Raw genomic sequence first — 17,323 nt, 5'->3', positions numbered from 1 at the left:
CACATGCACATACATAGACACATGCACACATGTGGACATATGTACATACATGTAATTTTTAAAATGAGAAAAAAAAACCTTTAAAAATGTGACTCCTTCCTCTTCCATCCTCAATGACATCACAGTTGGTTGTCAATGCAAATCTTCTTTTTTTTCTTTTTCTTTCTTTTTTTTTTTTCCTCCTGTGACCCTTTCTGAAGCATAGGTACAAGGATCAGACAGAAGGGACCAGAGTGACTAGGAAAGTACACAGCAAGAAAAAGTCTGGCCTGGGAAAATATCTAGAGTAATCTTGGGACAGTGTGGATGTCACCCTACATGGCCACAGGTTGGGGGATCTTGGTCTCACATAGGTAAAGGCAACGGAGGCACTCTCCTGTATCCAAGACCAAGGAGAAGGTAAATAAAGAAGGCGAGTGGGGTGGCATGAGCCGGGCACTCAGGATACTGAGGCAGGAGGCTAGCAAGATCAAGGCTAGCCTGTACTACATAGTGAGATCTGTCCCAGAAAGGAACGAGAGAAACGTTTGTGTGTCTAGGAAGCAAAAGAACAGGAAGATGAAGCTGGGTTGAAAACTCCCCAGTCCAGCACTTTCTGATGTATGTGAGCTTCTTGCATCGAGATGTAAACAATGGGAAGCAGGCAGCGCGAGGCCAGAAAATGATCTCAAATATTTGGGACAAAATGGAACTTCTTGATGATTTTTTTTAAGGGAACATCTTTATTTACAGAAGTAATGATGCATTATGAAGCAGGATGCGTAATTTATATGACCTTTTACAAAAGCATGCAAGATTTCAAAGACACCAATACCAGTGGCTGGCCTTTTAGGCTCTGTTGACTCTGATGTTGTGCTTCAAAGTCCGTGTTGTTCCTGCAGATGTGGGTAGGTTGCTTCTTTGCTAGATTTCCCCCTCTTCTCTTCTCCTTCCCCTCTCCTTCCTCCTTGTTCTTTTGTTATTGTCCTTTATTGGAGTGGTGGTGTCACCAGTATACCAGCACCCAAGGCCCGCTTGCATGTAAGATTATTCCAGAAGCATGAGGCTGCAGTCAGGATTGCAGTTGTGGGACGAGCAAGCTTTCCCAGGGCAGTGTAGGGAGGGATGGGGAGAGATCAAATCACACCCTGGGCTTACTCATCATCACTGGGTAAAGACGGACCTGAAGTTGAACTGCTCTGCTCAGGTACGTATTCCAAGAGACCCATGTAGGTGTATTACTTAGCCTGCTGTAAACGAATTGTTTACTAGTTCAGTTTTAGAGGCTAGAAGTTGGAATCACTTAAGGGGCCAGCATGGTCAGATTCGGGTGAGAGCTGTCTTCCCAGAGTATAGACTGCTACCTTCTTGCTGTGTCCTTATAGGAAAGAAGGGGGGTTTGCTGTCTCTTTCTCTAAGGATACCAATTCTCTCATGTCCTCATCTAAACCTAAAAATGTCCTAAAGGCCTAGTCTTCAAATGTCAGTACAGTGCGGGGTGGAGCTTCAGTGTAAGACTTTGGGGGTGAGGGTGGAAGTGGGGATGGGAGTGGGGAGATACAATTTGGTGCATAGAAGAACCTCAAGACAGTTAAAGTTAAGGGTAAGAGAAGAACAAACTCAGTGGGGGTCAAGCAACAAAGGGATTCTGTTGACCCAGATAGCTGCAGGCAAACAAGGGTGGGCCTCAGAAGCAGCTGAGTCAGGAAGTGCCTGTAGTGTGCCACCAAAGACTCTTGACACTCCTAGCGTGAGTTTCAATTAAAGACTGACCATTCTGTTATTTTCAATTTTTTTTTTGAAAATTTTATACACCAGTACTCTGTATTTATATTGTTTCTGTCTCTTCCCCTCACCTCCAACTCCTCCCATGTCCCCCACGACTCTCAGGAATTAATAATCTCTTTTTATTGTTGTTGTTACACACACACACACACACACACACACACACACACACTATTGTACCCATTTAGTGTTGCTGGTGTGCACAAGTATTCAGGACTAACCACTGGGATTGGATAACCCATCAGGGGCTCATCCTTGGAGAGAATCAGTCCTCTCCCCCCCTCAGCATCTTCAGCTGCCTGTAGTTCATCTAGGGGTTGGGCCTCGGGAAATTTTCTTATCCACGTTGTCACATTGAGTGGTGTGGTCATTGTGTAGGTCTCAGTAAAGGCAACTGTACAGTTGTTATATCACCGGGGCAGCATGCCTGTCATGTCCAGAAGATAGCATCTCATAGCAGGTGGTTTGCTGTGTTTAAAACCCTTCTGACCTCCTCTCCCTCAGTGTTTCTAGAGATCGGGGTGTCAGGGTTCTGTTGGGGGGTACCAGTTGGGGCAGGGTACCCAAAGTCACTTATGCACTGAGTTCTGGCCAGTTGTAAATTGCTGTAGAAACCTTGGCCTTCTTCAATGAAGGGTAGGATTTACACTCATTTGTGGAAATAAGGAGAGGGATTTAGAATACAGCTAGAAATTATATTATTTCAGGGAAATGCTGGTAAGACTTAGTGTTTAGAATGTTCTAGGTTTCTTGCTTCCTGGTTCAACAAATGGACACATCTCATTTGTTGGAATTATGTCATAAGCTCATTACCAAACCAGCCACTGAGGCTAGAATGATGAGCTACACTAATTTACCTAGCTCTGGAGAGTTCAAGGACCAAACATCTAAATTATCCAACTGCTTCATAATCTGGGGAACGGGAGGATAGAGGTTACGGGAGGCAACTTTGTTCTTCAATTTTCTCCTCAAAAATATTCACTTTAGCTGTTGGCTATGTCTGCAGTATAGCAGTTCTCAGTAAATATGAGTTGTCTAACTGCATGTCTGCCCAGGTTTAGAGCTACAGTAAGCCTTCTGGGAATGGGTAATGATGGGGCAGGTGCTATAAAAAGCGCAAATGGGAAAGCTGTCAATCTTACGGTCAGCTCCTCTCTGAACTCAAGTTATGGCAACACAGGGGAATTCAAGACAGGGTAGAAGTACGTAGTTCCAATGCTGCACTGGGGGTGAGTGGGACCACATCTCCCCTGCACTGACGCCTTCTCTCAGATCTAGGAAAGGCCACCTCCCTTCGTCTACATGGAAACTGGGCACTTACTTTAAACATTCACTGTGATATATGCCTAAGTCATCTCACAAACGACTTTGGAATAGATCTAGTTTTAAAACTGAGAATTCTCATTGTGTGTCACAAAAAGAAAAAAGACCCTATGGTCCCACTTTAGGGACGTCCCTGAAGTAGCCATCTTCATAGAGAAGGAAAGCAGGCCAGTGGTTGGGGGATCTGGAGGGTGAAGTGAACCAGGAGTTATTTTTCATAGAGCCAGAGTTTCAGTTTCCCAAGAGAAGACTTCTGGAGGTGGGTGGACAACAACCTGAATGGGTTTAATGCTGTTGTACTGTGTACTTACAAGTGGGCAAGATGGTAATTTTTATGGTGTGTGTATTTCATCACACAAAAATGAGGAATCATGTGTGGCTTCTTTTTTTCTTTCTAAAAAACGAGGTAAAGTCACAAATAGGCATTTAGCAAAATGTTAGCTGGCATCTCAGGAATTGGAGGCCTGTGGTGGGGACGTAGTTTCCTCAGAGAAGGGAAGGTGTAAATGGAGCCGTTCACTTGCCTCCTGGGCAACTACTGTGTGCCCAGCTTAGCACCAGGGAGGGCATCCTAAAGAGGCCTCCCTGCCCTGTCTGGTGGAGTCTGCTTCTTATAGCCATCTGTGCTATTCCTGGTTTCTATTCCTAGGCTGATGGGGGAGAAGCAGGCATTAGTGGTGCACACGTGTCACAGCTGTGTGCCACAGCACCCCTTTGCACCCAATTCCAGTGTGTTAAGTCAAGCCTGATAAGATTTTAGGGACTCGAGGCCAGAAAGGGGTACCTGGTGGACCCCTGTCCCCAGACCTTTTCTTTTCTGTAAAACCAAGCAAATGATGTTTCCTGGGCTAAAAGGCACAGATGAGGGAGATGTCCCTGGCTTCTTTCTTAGACTAGTGGTTGCATCTCCCAAGGGCAGCCTGGATAGGGTCTGGGCCAACAGGTCACTTCAGTGTCCTCAGCGCTGTGGACTCCACATACCTCCAACATGACCTACCAGGCCTGTGGAGAGAGTGTGGTGAGCTGTGTGGCTTAAGGCTACAATACATAGACAAGCTCTTTACTTGGGGAGTGATGGACAGGAGCCACTTAGGCCACCCAGATGATTCCTCTAAATTGGTGACTTCAATGGCAGCTCAAAACCACAGAAACAGACAACAGTGAGAAGCAGGATCCCACTTCCATCAAGAGACCAGACCACTGGGTTTTCCAATCAACTACCACCATTCTCCAGCAGCTCTGCTGACCACGTGTCCCAGACGTAGCCAGCGGTGGATTGAAGTTAATGGCTGGGGCTCCTGAGAGAGCTTCACGAGGCAGATATACACCTGGAACACATCTCTGACCTCTGGCCCTGTTCTTTACATTGCAACTTAACAGAAATCCCAGAGAGACAGAGACTGGCCCCACTGGCCTGTGAGAGGGCAATCTGTCTTCTCTTTTGCATGGCTCCTTGGCTTCTCTATTGCATACTGCCAAAATAAGTGTGTGTGGTTTCTTTTTAACATCACTTCTGCCTTGTATTCTTAGAAGTTCTTTCCTGTTTTTCTTTTCTTTCTCTCTCTCTCTCTCTCCTTCCTTCCTTCCTTCCTTTCTTTTGTTTTTTTGCTGTTGCTGTTGTTGTTGTTCTGATTTTGATTTTCAATCTGGAGTTTCTCTATGTAACATTCCTGACTGTCCTGGAACTTGCTTTGTGGACCAGGCTGGCCTTGAACTCACAGAGATTTAGTTGCCTCTGCCTCCCGAGTACTGGGATTAAAGGAGTGTGCCATCATGCGCAACTTCCTGTTCCTTTTCTACACATCTCTTCTGACAGTCAGCAAACCAGATGACTTCCCCTGATCCCAGGCACTGAGATTATCTTTTTAAAGATTACATTTAAACATTCTGTTGAGGCCTTCTGTATTCTCTTCTAGATTTACCATGTGCTGTTCTCAAACTCTCTTTTCCCTTTGCACCCGCTCAGCTGAGAAAAATTCTTTCTGTATCCTTATTTTATCTCACCCAACAGACTAATTTTAGTAATTAGCCCCCGCCCCCATCAGTGCAATATTTTCCTTGGACGATCAGAGCAGTCCAGCTAACTTTGGGTAGGATTCAACTATCCAAATTCTAACACTTAATGGGGCTGCAGGTCACTTAATCTTCCACGTCCTTTATGAACACCTGGCCATAGTTTCTCTTGAGACCCGCCTAGCATCACCAGCACCCATGGGGTACTCAGAGAAGTTAAACAAATGTTCTGATCTCGGGGTACCCTCAACTCAAAGCTCTCCTTACACTGCCCTGTCTGCACTCAGGCTGTTCTAAGACCTGAGGTGATTCTGTCTTTGACCTCTTATGGTCTGGGCTACTTTTGGTTGGAGCCAAGCAAGGCCTGCTGGGAAGAGCTTTGGGGGTTGAGTGGGGCACTTTTCTGTGATATGGGATAAATTATCATTGTCTTCATTTTCATCTTCTCCCCTCTGCCTCATGTTAGCGTCTCTGCATTGCTTCCCAGATCTTCAACTGACATCACCACTCCTAACTCAAATGTTGGTAATTGGTTCTAATGCTTTGGACTAATCTGGCCCCCCCAAATCGGGAATCTGCATGTCCAACCACTGAAGGTCCTTGTCCCCAGTTGATTTTTGAACCATCAATAAAGAGCCAATGGCTGGGCAGGTAGACTAAGGTGGAGCCTTTGGATGTGTGTAGGCTAGGAACTGGAAGGAGGAGGAGAATTGCTATGATTCAGAGGGCATGGATCAGATTTAGAGCTGCAGAAGGAAAATCATCTGAAATGTAGGTGAGAAGGAATTCAGCCCCCAGAAGGGCGACCCAGAGGAGCCAGGCCAACAAAGATAAAATATAGAATTAGAGGGCATTAAGCCAGGAGTACAGGAGGGAAATATATGCTAGCCGTGGGGAGATTAGAATTGCCCAGCCTTTGAGCAAGTCAAGGCATTTTAAAATTACCTGGTGTGTGTGTGTGTGTGTGTGTGTGTGTGTGTGTGTGTGTGTGTGTGTATCTCATGCGTGAATCCAAACAGTTCCTGGGTAGGTGCACATGTGTGACCCACTGGGAGCCAAAGTGGTTTAGCCCATTACTGCTGTACTCAAAGGACAGTTTGATTCTATTTCCTTTCCTTTGTTCAGCAGAATCAAGGACTCTATTTTTTTAAATAAAGGAATATTTGCTACAAAAGTAAGATAAAGCTAAACTAAACTATTACCAGAAAACAAAAAGACAAAACAACAATAACCCACTTTATCATTATTAACTGTAGGCCTCCCCTCGTACCCTCAAGTCCATGCATGAACAGAAGGACACAAAGTCTTCCTCCACTGTCATCCCTCCCTGGATCACTGACCATGGCGGGTAACTCACATCTCTCCAGGACTGAAATAGCAACAGCCAACATCCATACCTGGAGCCTAATGTTCCCCTCTTCCTATGGAGGTCTGGTGAGAAAGAAACTTAACAGGAGTTTAACCATCCAGGTTGTCTGACAAGGCATCCTCAGAGTTAAGAATGTGTCCAAATTCCAGAATCTCACTGGCTGTGAGATCTCAGGTAGGCAGGGGAGACTGAGGTCAGACGGCACAGTGGTCCATGAGGTCCTAAGGAAGTGGTTCTCTACCTGTTGGTTGTGACCCCTTTGGGGGTTGCATATCAGATATCCTGCATATCAGATATTTATATTAGAATTCATAACAGTAGCAAAATTACAGTTATAAAGTAGCAACAAAATAGTTTTATGGTTGGGGGTCATCTCAACACGAGGAACTCTGTTAAAGGGGCACAGCATCAGGGAGGTTGAGGGGCCACTGCTCTGGGGTTCTTGCTTTGTCCTTAATGCTCCCAGAGCATCGTGGCAACGCATCCATTTTACCCACAGGAGGGCTCTGAACCCTTGTCTGTCAGTGTTCTCTGGATCATTGGATCGCCTGAGCAAGTGTCCTCTTGTCTTGTACTTAGCAGACTGTGCATTTGTGAAGCTTGTGGAACCATAAGCAAATCACTGTTTGAGCTGAATGCATGAATGCCAGTGTTAGTAAAAGAAAAGGAAATGATTTGCATTGCAAGACAGCAAAAGGACGATACCAGAGGCTATTAGATTAATTCATTTAGTCATTGGCTAATATTTACTGAGTATTCCTAGAGCCTTCCTGCCCCTATTCATGCAGCTTCTATCTCTTTGTACACTGAGAGGGAGTGGGGAAGGCAGAGAAGGCAATGAGAAGATGGGAAAATAGTTCTTGAAAAAAATCAGAATTATAATTTTTATAACTCCTTATGCCTGGTTCATTCCTTTCAGGTAGTCTTAATCTTTAAACTGGAGTAAAAAGTATTGCTAAGGTGAAAATGATAGTATAATATGAGTTTTAATAATTATAATATTATGTTGAAAACATTTTTTTTTTAATCCTCAAATCCTTGTTACCCAGAAACACTGCACAGTCTCTCAAAGCTAATAAGGTTGTAAAGTCCTGGTAGAACAAGTGAAGATTCACATTGGAGAGCAGCTGTGGGCAGAAAGGCATTCGGAAGAACATCCCCTGCTCATGATTGTTGGGAGAGATTCTTGTCTGGAAGGCTTATGAGCCTCGCCTGGGCCATTTGCTCGGATTAAGAGAGGGCAAGAAGCACAGGTAGAGATCACAGGGATCGGGAGCTTGTGCTGTGAGTTGTGAGTCGTGAGTTGTGAGTCGTGAGTTGTGAGTCGTGAGTTGTAGGGGGTTAACACTGTCGTGGCTGGGAAGACCTGCTGCAGTCAGGGCTGTGGACAATGAATTCGAGATGGGGGAAGAAGGGGTGGATGCCCAGGCAAGAGTCCCTCAGCGTGAGCATCTGCAGGTCAAGACAGGAGAACAGACAGGTTAAAGCAGGTTGACTCTCAGATGACACAGTGAGAAAGGGCGCGGAGAAGCAGTTCTTGCGACAAATCCTCAAAACTAGCATTTGAGGAGAGGAGAGATGGCTCTGGGACTTCATGCCTCTTAGAGTCAAGCTTGACTCATTAAGTGAATTCTGCTTGATACAGAGGGGACCCATGAAAGCAGTTAGTCAAGTCCCTCCCTACATATTTGAATCCCTGGCTGTCACAAGCTGAGGGATTTCGGTAAAATGACTTCTGGTGCCTCCGATGTCAATCGAGGATGACAGTGACGGGGCTCACCTCACTGGAGTGTTCTGAGGATGATTCACACGCATGTGGCAGACCACACCTAGGTGGTGCTGCTGCCGGAGAGCCAGGCAGGAGTGGCCATTATTACTCCACGTAGGATCTAGAGCTGCCCTTATTGGTTAGTGAGCTCAAGCCAGCGGCTACTGGTTTAACTTAAAGCATTAAAGGACTTATTAAATTACTTCATCTATCATCAGTCATTGTTTCTAGTAAGATAATGCTCAGGTATTTGAAGATAGAACCTCCACTTGCAGCGATGCCAAACAACTCCTTTGTGGACCTGGAGCCAACTTTTCCAGGCTTTACCCACCAGCAAAGAGATGACTCAACCATTAACCCATCCTATGAGCCATCACTCTTGCCTGAACTTAAGTGAGTGGCAGAGAAAGCTAGGAGAAGAATTCTATAAGGACTCCGAAAGGTGGAAGGGCCCTTGAAGGTTCTCAGGACCACCCATTCCACACGAACCGGAACTGTAAGAGCAAGCATAGTAATATCACAAAGAGTGTGGAGGGACATGAAGGAGGAAGGGGCGGGGCCAGCACCATTAAAGGAGGCAGGACCAAAAACCCCAGTGTGGTTCAACCTCAGCCTTGCTTCTGGTTAGACAGGGTTGTGTTCTCCAGACTGGCCTTCAACTCCATGTGTAGCCAAGGATGACCTTGATCCCCCTGCCTCTGCCCTGCCTCCCGCCACCCAAATGCGAGATGATAGGCGTGTGCCACTGTATCTAATTATCTGTATTTTTTTTTTAAATTTGGCTGGCCAAGGTGCCTAGGGAAGAGATGAGATGAGAACCTCTTCCCCAGATACTGAGGTCTCTGGTTGAAGCTCCTCCCCCCCCCCCAAAGTGGCAGCTGATATCTATTGTAGATCTTTGCATGATATAACTGGTTAATTGTAACAACGGTTTCCTCCCTAATTAGTCCTTTGCATATTTGTTTAGTGCTTGATTCATGCTACCATCTTTCTTTGCAACCCATTCTTCTCATTTAATGATAAGTCTTTCTCCATCTTTCTTGCACTCAGAGTATAAGACTTTTCTTAAAAATCCCCCTTGTTGCCTTATTTCCACTGTGTCTCTATATTCTGCATTTTTACCCTTCTGTTCAAAGGCAGAAATTCAGGATCCTTCTGGATTCTGGTCTTCCCCTCATTGTGTGGATTTGCAATTCTCTTAAGACTTTCAGTTCTGAGCCTCAGAGTTGAAGAGAGAAGAAATCAAGACATTTGCCTGATAACACACTTCATGAATCACCTTTCCATTGGAGACTTAGAAGACAGCTTCACTATTTACAGTGCAAGGTCTGGGTTCAAATGACCCTACCGCCATGGCAGGTGGATCTGATGCCCTTACAGACCTGCATGCTCCGGTCACAGCCATGGGAATGCTTCGTTATGTGCTTCCTTGGCAACCAGAGAATTCTGGAGCAAAATTCTTTCATGTCACAGAGCCCAGCTAGCAATCTGGTGCTTGAATCCTCAAAGTCAGGGAGAGAAGAACTAGCTACTAGGAAACACAGTCCATTCTATTCCATGGCCAAATAACAGACTGCATTTTTAAATGAAGCACCCTTGCTCAGCAAACTCTCCTTTGTTGGGCGGTTATTCTGGGTTGCAAGAGCCACAGGTTACTCCTTTCCTATCAGGGTCTTAAGAGAAAGGCTTTATCTAAACACTAGAGTCTTCCTTTGCTTAAAATTGTGTGTGTGTGTGTCTGAGTGTGTGTATCTATGTGTGTGTGTGTACGTGTGTGTGCACACGTGCACGTGTGTGCTCACTCTTGTGCATGTTCTTGGCCATGTGTTAGTATGAATGTGGTACATGAGTGTGTGCACCTTTCTATGTATCTGAACAGCTGTGTGTGCCCACGCATGTGCCAAGACTAGGGAGGCTGGAAGCCTCCCATATTCCCTTGAGACAGGGAAGAAACCTGTAGCTGGCTGTTTGCTGTTTGTTTTGGGGGTAGGCTAATCAGCAAGCCTCGGAGCTCTCTCTCTGTCTCCTCTTCCTCAGAGCCAGGGCTATGCTTGCTTTTCATGCGGGTGCAGGTGATCCAAACTCAGGTGCGCATGCACATGTACCAAGCAGCCTTACTCATCCCCCTAGTCCTGGACTGTTTCTCTATGAAATTTCCAAAAGGGTATGTCTAAAAATGTTTGTAATATATGAATCCCTGGACAATAGAGGTAGCTAATGCGCTGGGCAGTCGTCTGAGTATTTTGTGGATGCTAAATCAAGAACAATGTCGTATTTCTAAAACCAGTCGTCCTGTGCGCAGGTCTGGAAGAGCACTGAATATGGCACATCACAACAGAAGAACTCTCGACTCACTTAACTCAACCTCCACCTTTCCAGAGAAGCCCAAAGGAGGGGCTCAGAACTGTCAGTCAGGTCTCCAACACTGTGCTCCAGAAAACATTCCAGTCAAGTCCGCCATCACAGAAGGAACAAGCTAACCACTTGTGGCCAGTATCAGTCAAGGCATTTTAGCAACCCTAAATTCATTTTGCTGTAGCAAGGACCACAAGCAGGTGTTCTAAATCTCTCATGCTTAAAACAAAACAAAACAAAACAAAACAAAACAAAACAAAACAAAACAAGAGTGGGTGTTTATTTGGAGTAAGACAGAGTTTCTGGCTTGATAATGAGATGGGCATTTAAATGTCTCTGCCATCAATGCTTTTGACAGAAGACATATTTGAGAACTGTTGGGCTGGCTCTGCAGTGGCTTCTGGGAAGCAGGAGGGTAAGTCCCAGGCCTGGGGACCCAAGGAAGACCTGAGCTGTAGATGGCTGTTTGGCTGGCCAGTGGATGAAGGGACATTTCCCAGCATAGAGCAGATCAGACACCCACCTTCCTTAGACAGTTCAAAAGCACCAGATGGAAACTCCCTGCCCAGTTCTGGTTCTGAACATTTCTTCTCAAGAGCCTCTATTTTGGCACATAAATGAAGAATGGAGACATCAGAGCATGTGACTAGTCTAAGTCAAGCTAGCATTTCAACAGGGCTTTTGTGAATCCATGTGAACTACATAGAACATTTGAAAAATCATATTTGCTTCCAGTGGCGACGGATTTTTAAACAGTATAGACATGGACAAATGAGTCACATTTATTTAAAACTAACACTAACAACATAGCAAAAACTATTTTGTTGTATAAAATGTTATTTGGAATTTGTTTATTGCATTTGCATGCTTTCAAATTGAATGAAGAAATTGCTATAGCTGGATTTATTGGGGGTGGGGGGAGGGAGAATACACAGAGATTGATTGATTGAATTTGGTTTTGGGTGAACGTGTTATTTTCCCTAACTGTCCAAATGTTTCTCCATGTTAGTAACTAATAAGATGGGATTGTATGGGTTTTAAAATCATACACATACACAGCAGGACTCAGTCTTCATTTTACCACCAACAGTTGTGGGAACTTGTTTATGCCGCTTCAGTCTTAGAGTCTCAGCCTCTATAAATGTGGCAGTATGTACCTCACAAGCCATAGTGGCCTACTAGGAAGATATTATATGTGGAGTCAATTCTTGTAGTGTTGAAGATTATCAGTAAATTAGTAAATAGTAGTTTTTGTTTTCGTGTGTGTGTGTGTGTGTGTGTGTATCACAAACACAAAACCAGAAAATAATTGGTGTGGTCATGCATGCTTATTAATACCATCATTCAAGAGGAGACAGAAATATTGAGAGGTGAGCCTGGGCTACATAGTAAGACATTGTCAGAGAGCCCTCTCCCCCAGCATAACATTACTACCAGAATCAACACCACAACCACCACTAACAATAACAACAAAATCAGAAAGGAAATGAAGTGAGAGAGAAAGCGCCATCATGGAGATGCAGAGGAGATGCTGAAAACTTCATCGTGCATTTGGGATCCTCTGCCAAGTAACCAGCATGCAGAACTCACCCTGAAAGAGGCTATAACATACTGGAGACAGGACTTTTTCCTTTGTAAATCAGGTCATGAGGATACCAAGGCACTCATATTTTTGTAGTTTGGGGAGTGAGGAATAGAATCTGTCTTTAACTTTGGAGACTAGACAGAAATCCAGAGGTGTGGTAGGTGGGAGGGAAGAGCAGGTGGGAACATCTTGAAATTGAGTCAACCAGCCAAAACATTCTTGGAAACAACAAAAAATCCCCAAACACGACATGAGACCAGGAGTCTTGCTATGCACTCTGTGCAAAGGGGGGAGGGCTAGTGACCAGGGCGGGCAAACGAGCGGAAACCCTCAGGCGAAAGCTCCTGGTTCCTTGTTGGGTCTGAGAGACATACATCCTCCATGAAATCACTTAACCGTCTCCTCCTTAGAGTCTCCGTCTTTCCTCCCTCTGCAGATCTCCAGAGAGATGACCTTTCACCCCTCATCTCAGGCTGAATGCCGGTTGAATCCCAGAAGAAGCATCTCTGACTGCCGAATTTACTCAGAACAGCCTATGAGAAGGCTGGAAGGCTGGCCCGATTGGCAGAAAGAATTCCAGGCAAATCTTTCAGGTTGATGGAGATGACAGCTCCTCTTGGAGGTATTCCTAAAACAAAGCAGAGCCACCATGCTCCTCAGGGGTTAATATCCTCCCTACTCTGCCCCCCAACTTGCTGCCAGAGATCAGCTAATCTGATAATTACGACAACAAACACAGTTTAGACAAACAAGACCTGACCCTGAGGGTTTGGAATGAAAACATTTACTCTCTCTCTCTCTCCCCAGAGAGAGGTCCCTGAAGCTCTCACACACAGAGGCACTGGGGAAATTGCCCTTGTGTTGGAGCCTCGGGGTTAAAACATCTGTGTGAGGTTGGGAGGGGCCATGATGGTGAAGTCCCTAGCTCTTTTGGAGTAGATGAAAAATGTATCAATCCCTGGACATGTGAGCACATTGTAATTGATTGTTTGCAACAGAGTAAAAGGAAAGGAAGCAAGGATGCAGGATTGACTGAAGGATCTAGGAGTACCTCATAGAGGCACACGGGCTTGAGCACAAGGGGAAGCCTAGTCACCTTGTAGAGAATTTAATACCTGCCCCTGGTAGCCTCATAGACGCTACCAGGTCATCTTTTCTGATCCCATTTTGGCTACTAAGCAGAACAACGAGCCCTTTCCCCTCCTTGCTTGCTTCAAATCGGCCTACCCCTTCTCCTCCCCTACACCTTTTTTACTTGTGAGATATGGCTTCCTTGATAAGTCCTTCCTCATATAGGAAGTTCCAACTTTGGCTTCCTTCCATCTAGAATTTGGCAGGTCTTCCATTCCCCACTAGACCGTCAAGTTTTGCCCCATATGTCCAAGCTTAGCCTCAAACTTTTTTTTTTTTCCACTCATAGTTGATGCTGCATCCCTTGGCCAATACACGTCCGTTAGAACTTACCAGTTTTCTTCAGCCGTTCACATCGCTGGGGGCATTTGCAGATCATCTGTCTGTATGGACTACACCAATAGAAAAGGAATCCCTGCTGTGACTGATGAGAGGACCAAGGTTTAAAGTAAACCGTGTACACTGAACAATGACCTCAAATTGATAAGAAGACACACCGGGAATTAACATAAAACACTGCACTTTGCTCCAACAACCAATTACTCAGCTATAGAACGGAAGGCCTATGAGTTTATGGAAAAGAAAACTGGGGCAATTTTGGGGGGCAATGGCTCTATGACCTTAAATAGTGAATACAATTATAGAAGGCATCAACAAACACAACTCTGTCACGGTAATATCGTTAACAAGGGATGATAGAGTGGGGCAGAACAAATGTAATTATTTCTTCTTATTTTCCTTTTTTTTCTTTTCTTCCTTCTCTCCCTTCTCCCTCCTCTCTCTCTGTCTGTCTCTCTCTGTCTGTCTCTGTCTCAGACTCTCTCTCTCTCTCTCTCTCTCTCTCTCTCTCTCTCTCTCACACACACACACACACACACACACACAGCTGCCTAATGATCAGGCAGGTAGTACAGAAGACTGTGTAAAATAATTTTATCTTATTTGAGTTTTGACTGATGTCAGACTAAGACCTCTATTGTGGTTTACACAGTCAAGCGTTGCCATGGGCAGCTCTCTCATCCTGCTTGGCTGCTCCCACTTGTCTTAAGTTTTGAACCTTCATGGTCCTCTTGGCTGTGCATCGAGAGGTCTGTTGGAGACACCTCATCAACAGAGAGGGACACAAGGCAATCTTCTCACTGTTACTTTAAAATGGTAATTTGCTTGTTCAATTATCTACTCTGCGTCCATCCATCCACCCATCCACTCATTCATCTATCCATCCATCCATCCATCCATCCATCCATCCATCCATCCACCCACCCATTCATCTATCCACTCATCCATCTATCCACCTAACTAGCCATCTACCCACACAGCCATGCATCTATTGGATAGCTATGTGTGAGGCATTGTTCCAGGAACTGGACATTCATTAGTGAACAAACACAACAGGGTCTCTGCATTCGTCAAGTTTACCTTAGGCAGTAAAATTTAAATTGTCAGATAAGAAGATATGAATCATCTCCTGGTTACCACGGACTTGGAAACCCTCCTACCTTCTGCCTAAGCGTTTCAGATCATCATCAAAAGTAAGCTGTAGCTCCACTTCTGCCCTGGAGCAGAGTCTGGGCTTCCCCCTCCCTATTGCTCAGGGGCTTGTAGCTTCTGATAGCACTGCAAGCCCCTCTCTAATTGCTTCCCCAATGCTCCCTTTGCCTTATTAACAGAATTGTTTGAGGCTATAGGATACAGCTTCAGTTTAAAATCGTTAGCCAGTCTCTAGCTAGAATGCTCTTTAAGGGATCAAAAGCACAATTCAAACACGAGTTAAAATTTTGAAGCCGATTCCTGGATAACAAGAGCCAGTCCTCAGTGCCTCCTAAATCCTGTAGAATAAGAATGTAATGTGAAGACAATAGTTTGTTTGTTGAACCTACATCCTTCAGAGCCTTAGACTCTGTAAGAAGAGCATTAAAACAACAAACATCCCTTACTCTGAGCAGCAGCAGGATTAGAGGGAGAGGCAGGGAGGGAAACACCCAACCCACTCAAAGAGGGAGGAAAGGGAAGGACAAACCTGGCAAATTCATAGTCTAAAACTTTTAGCAAGTCAACATTCTTCTGGGCTCCTTGCCGCTGTCCACGGAACAAAAGGAGCCCAGACTCCCAGAAACAGCTCAAATGGACTCGAAAGGGCTATTAAAGCACCAAGGGCTTTTGTGCTCCACAGACTGGTTGGCAGAGAGGAGAAAGCAAAGGAAGCTGTCACCCTGTCAGGAAGAAGCAAGTCTCAGGCTGGGGTGCAGTCTTCTGATGAGCACTTTCATGGGGTGTGCAAACTCCTGCACCCCACTTCCAAGTGGGTTAAATAAAGCACAAGGTCTAACCACAGGTGTGGAGATGGTAATGTCATGATGACACCCATTGCTTTCTATGCTAGGTTTTAAAGTTAACTCAAAACATTTCCAGGCTAAACTAGTTTTAGAACAATATAGGCAATTTGTACTTTTTCATTTAAAAAGATGTTTAGATATGCATACATGCACAGAAAATTATACATGAGGATATATGTCAAATTGCTAACAATGAGTAGTTCTGGTTTGAGATTAATAAAGTTATAGGAAACAAGTGGGCCGGGAGACAGGAAGGAGAGGAAGTTACGGTTGATTCTTTTTTTTTTTTAATTTATACACAGCCAGGTGTGGTTTGATCTTAGCACTCAGAAGGGCAAGGGGGGTGGATCTTGGAGTTTGAGGCCAACCTAGTCTACAGAGTGAGTTCTAGGACAGCCAGAGCTACACAGAGAAACTCCATCTCTAAAAACCAAGTCAAACCAAACCCAACCCAACCAAAAAACAAAACAAAACAAACAAACAAAAAACCCAAAACCAAAACACAAAATTCTCGTTTGGAATGTTTTATATCTCACATCCGTCTGTCTGTCTGTCCACCATCTATCTATCAATCAACCAACCTATCTGTCTATCATCTATCAACCTATCATCTTTCTGTCTGTCTGTCTGTCTGTCTATCTATCTTCTATCCACATACACTTACATGGGTCATTTTAATAAAACGATAAACAACAGAAGCAATGATGTCCACTAATCTGCCTTTTGAAGGAGACATATATGTTGGTGTAGAAAACAAGATCACTGCTAACATTTAGTTTGCTCCTTGGAGAATTGTGGCTACCCAGAGTGACTTCTGGGTGTGTGTAGATGCCCTGTGCCATATGGGAGGACTTCCGAGGAGAAGTCTGAAGTGTCTGTTAATAGACAGCATTCCCTAGGGAACATAGTGAGGTAAAGCACAAAACACAGCCCAGCTGAAGGCATGGCTGCCTCACAGACAGATAGATACCAGCCAGCCAGAAGACAGGAGTTTGCTTCCTCAGCAGAACTCAGGGTGTGTTCTCAATAACACAATAACACATCAGATTTTTGTTGTAGGAATGAACTCCTGAAAAATACAGGTATTTTATATCTACTGTAATTTTAGATACTGTCTGAGATACTGAGTTCAAGATTAAAGACAGTTTGAATTCTAAACTCTGTTATGACTTGTGTAATCCTGGGGACCTTATGTCCCTGTCTGGCTCTCTTTTGAGGGTCTCTTTCTCTTTCCCTCTCTCTTGCTGCTGTCTTTGGCTTTTATCCCTGGTTGTTTATTATTATTATTATTATTATTATTATTATTATTATTATTATATCTCCCAGGGTTCAGGCACCACTGCATGATGTGTTTCTTGTCTTCAGATCGGGCCAGACACCCTTACCCAGCTACATGCGCTGCCTACCACTTTAATAGCTCAGTTGCCTATGCAATCTTTATACTTTATAAGGTCCATTGAAATCGGGACTCGGTGTATCTTCCAAGCTCAAGCTCAGCCTCTTTCCGCTAGGCTTTATTCATATTTTACAATTATGTTAGGCGAACGTGATAACCACTACACTACGGAAACCTCACTCATATTTTACAATTATGAAGGTTTTTTCTCACATGCTTTATGTTCTCTTAATTCCGGCCTTTTAAATACCAGACTTTTCTCCAGTTTTCTTAGCTAATTCAC

The 17,323-nt window shown here is 44.5% G+C and overlaps 1 long non-coding RNA gene across 1 annotated transcript in view; it reads left to right on the top strand.

The window, feature by feature from the left end:
• The window catches only part of LOC143437020 (uncharacterized), a 68,544-nt gene extending 52,423 nt beyond the window's left edge, over nt 1-16,121 (top strand). The window contains exons 2-3 of the long non-coding RNA XR_013106724.1: nt 12,614-12,799; nt 13,598-16,121. This is a non-coding gene — a long non-coding RNA (uncharacterized LOC143437020). The remainder of the gene's footprint in view (nt 1-12,613; nt 12,800-13,597) is intronic.
• The last annotated feature ends 1,202 nt before the right edge of the window (nt 16,122-17,323 follow it).

Source organism: Arvicanthis niloticus, chromosome 1, assembly GCF_011762505.2.
Source record: "Arvicanthis niloticus isolate mArvNil1 chromosome 1, mArvNil1.pat.X, whole genome shotgun sequence".
Taxonomy (NCBI): Eukaryota; Metazoa; Chordata; class Mammalia; order Rodentia; family Muridae; genus Arvicanthis; species Arvicanthis niloticus.
The sequence above is the reverse complement of the archived record's forward strand: the minus strand, read 5'-3'. Positions and strand labels throughout refer to the sequence as shown.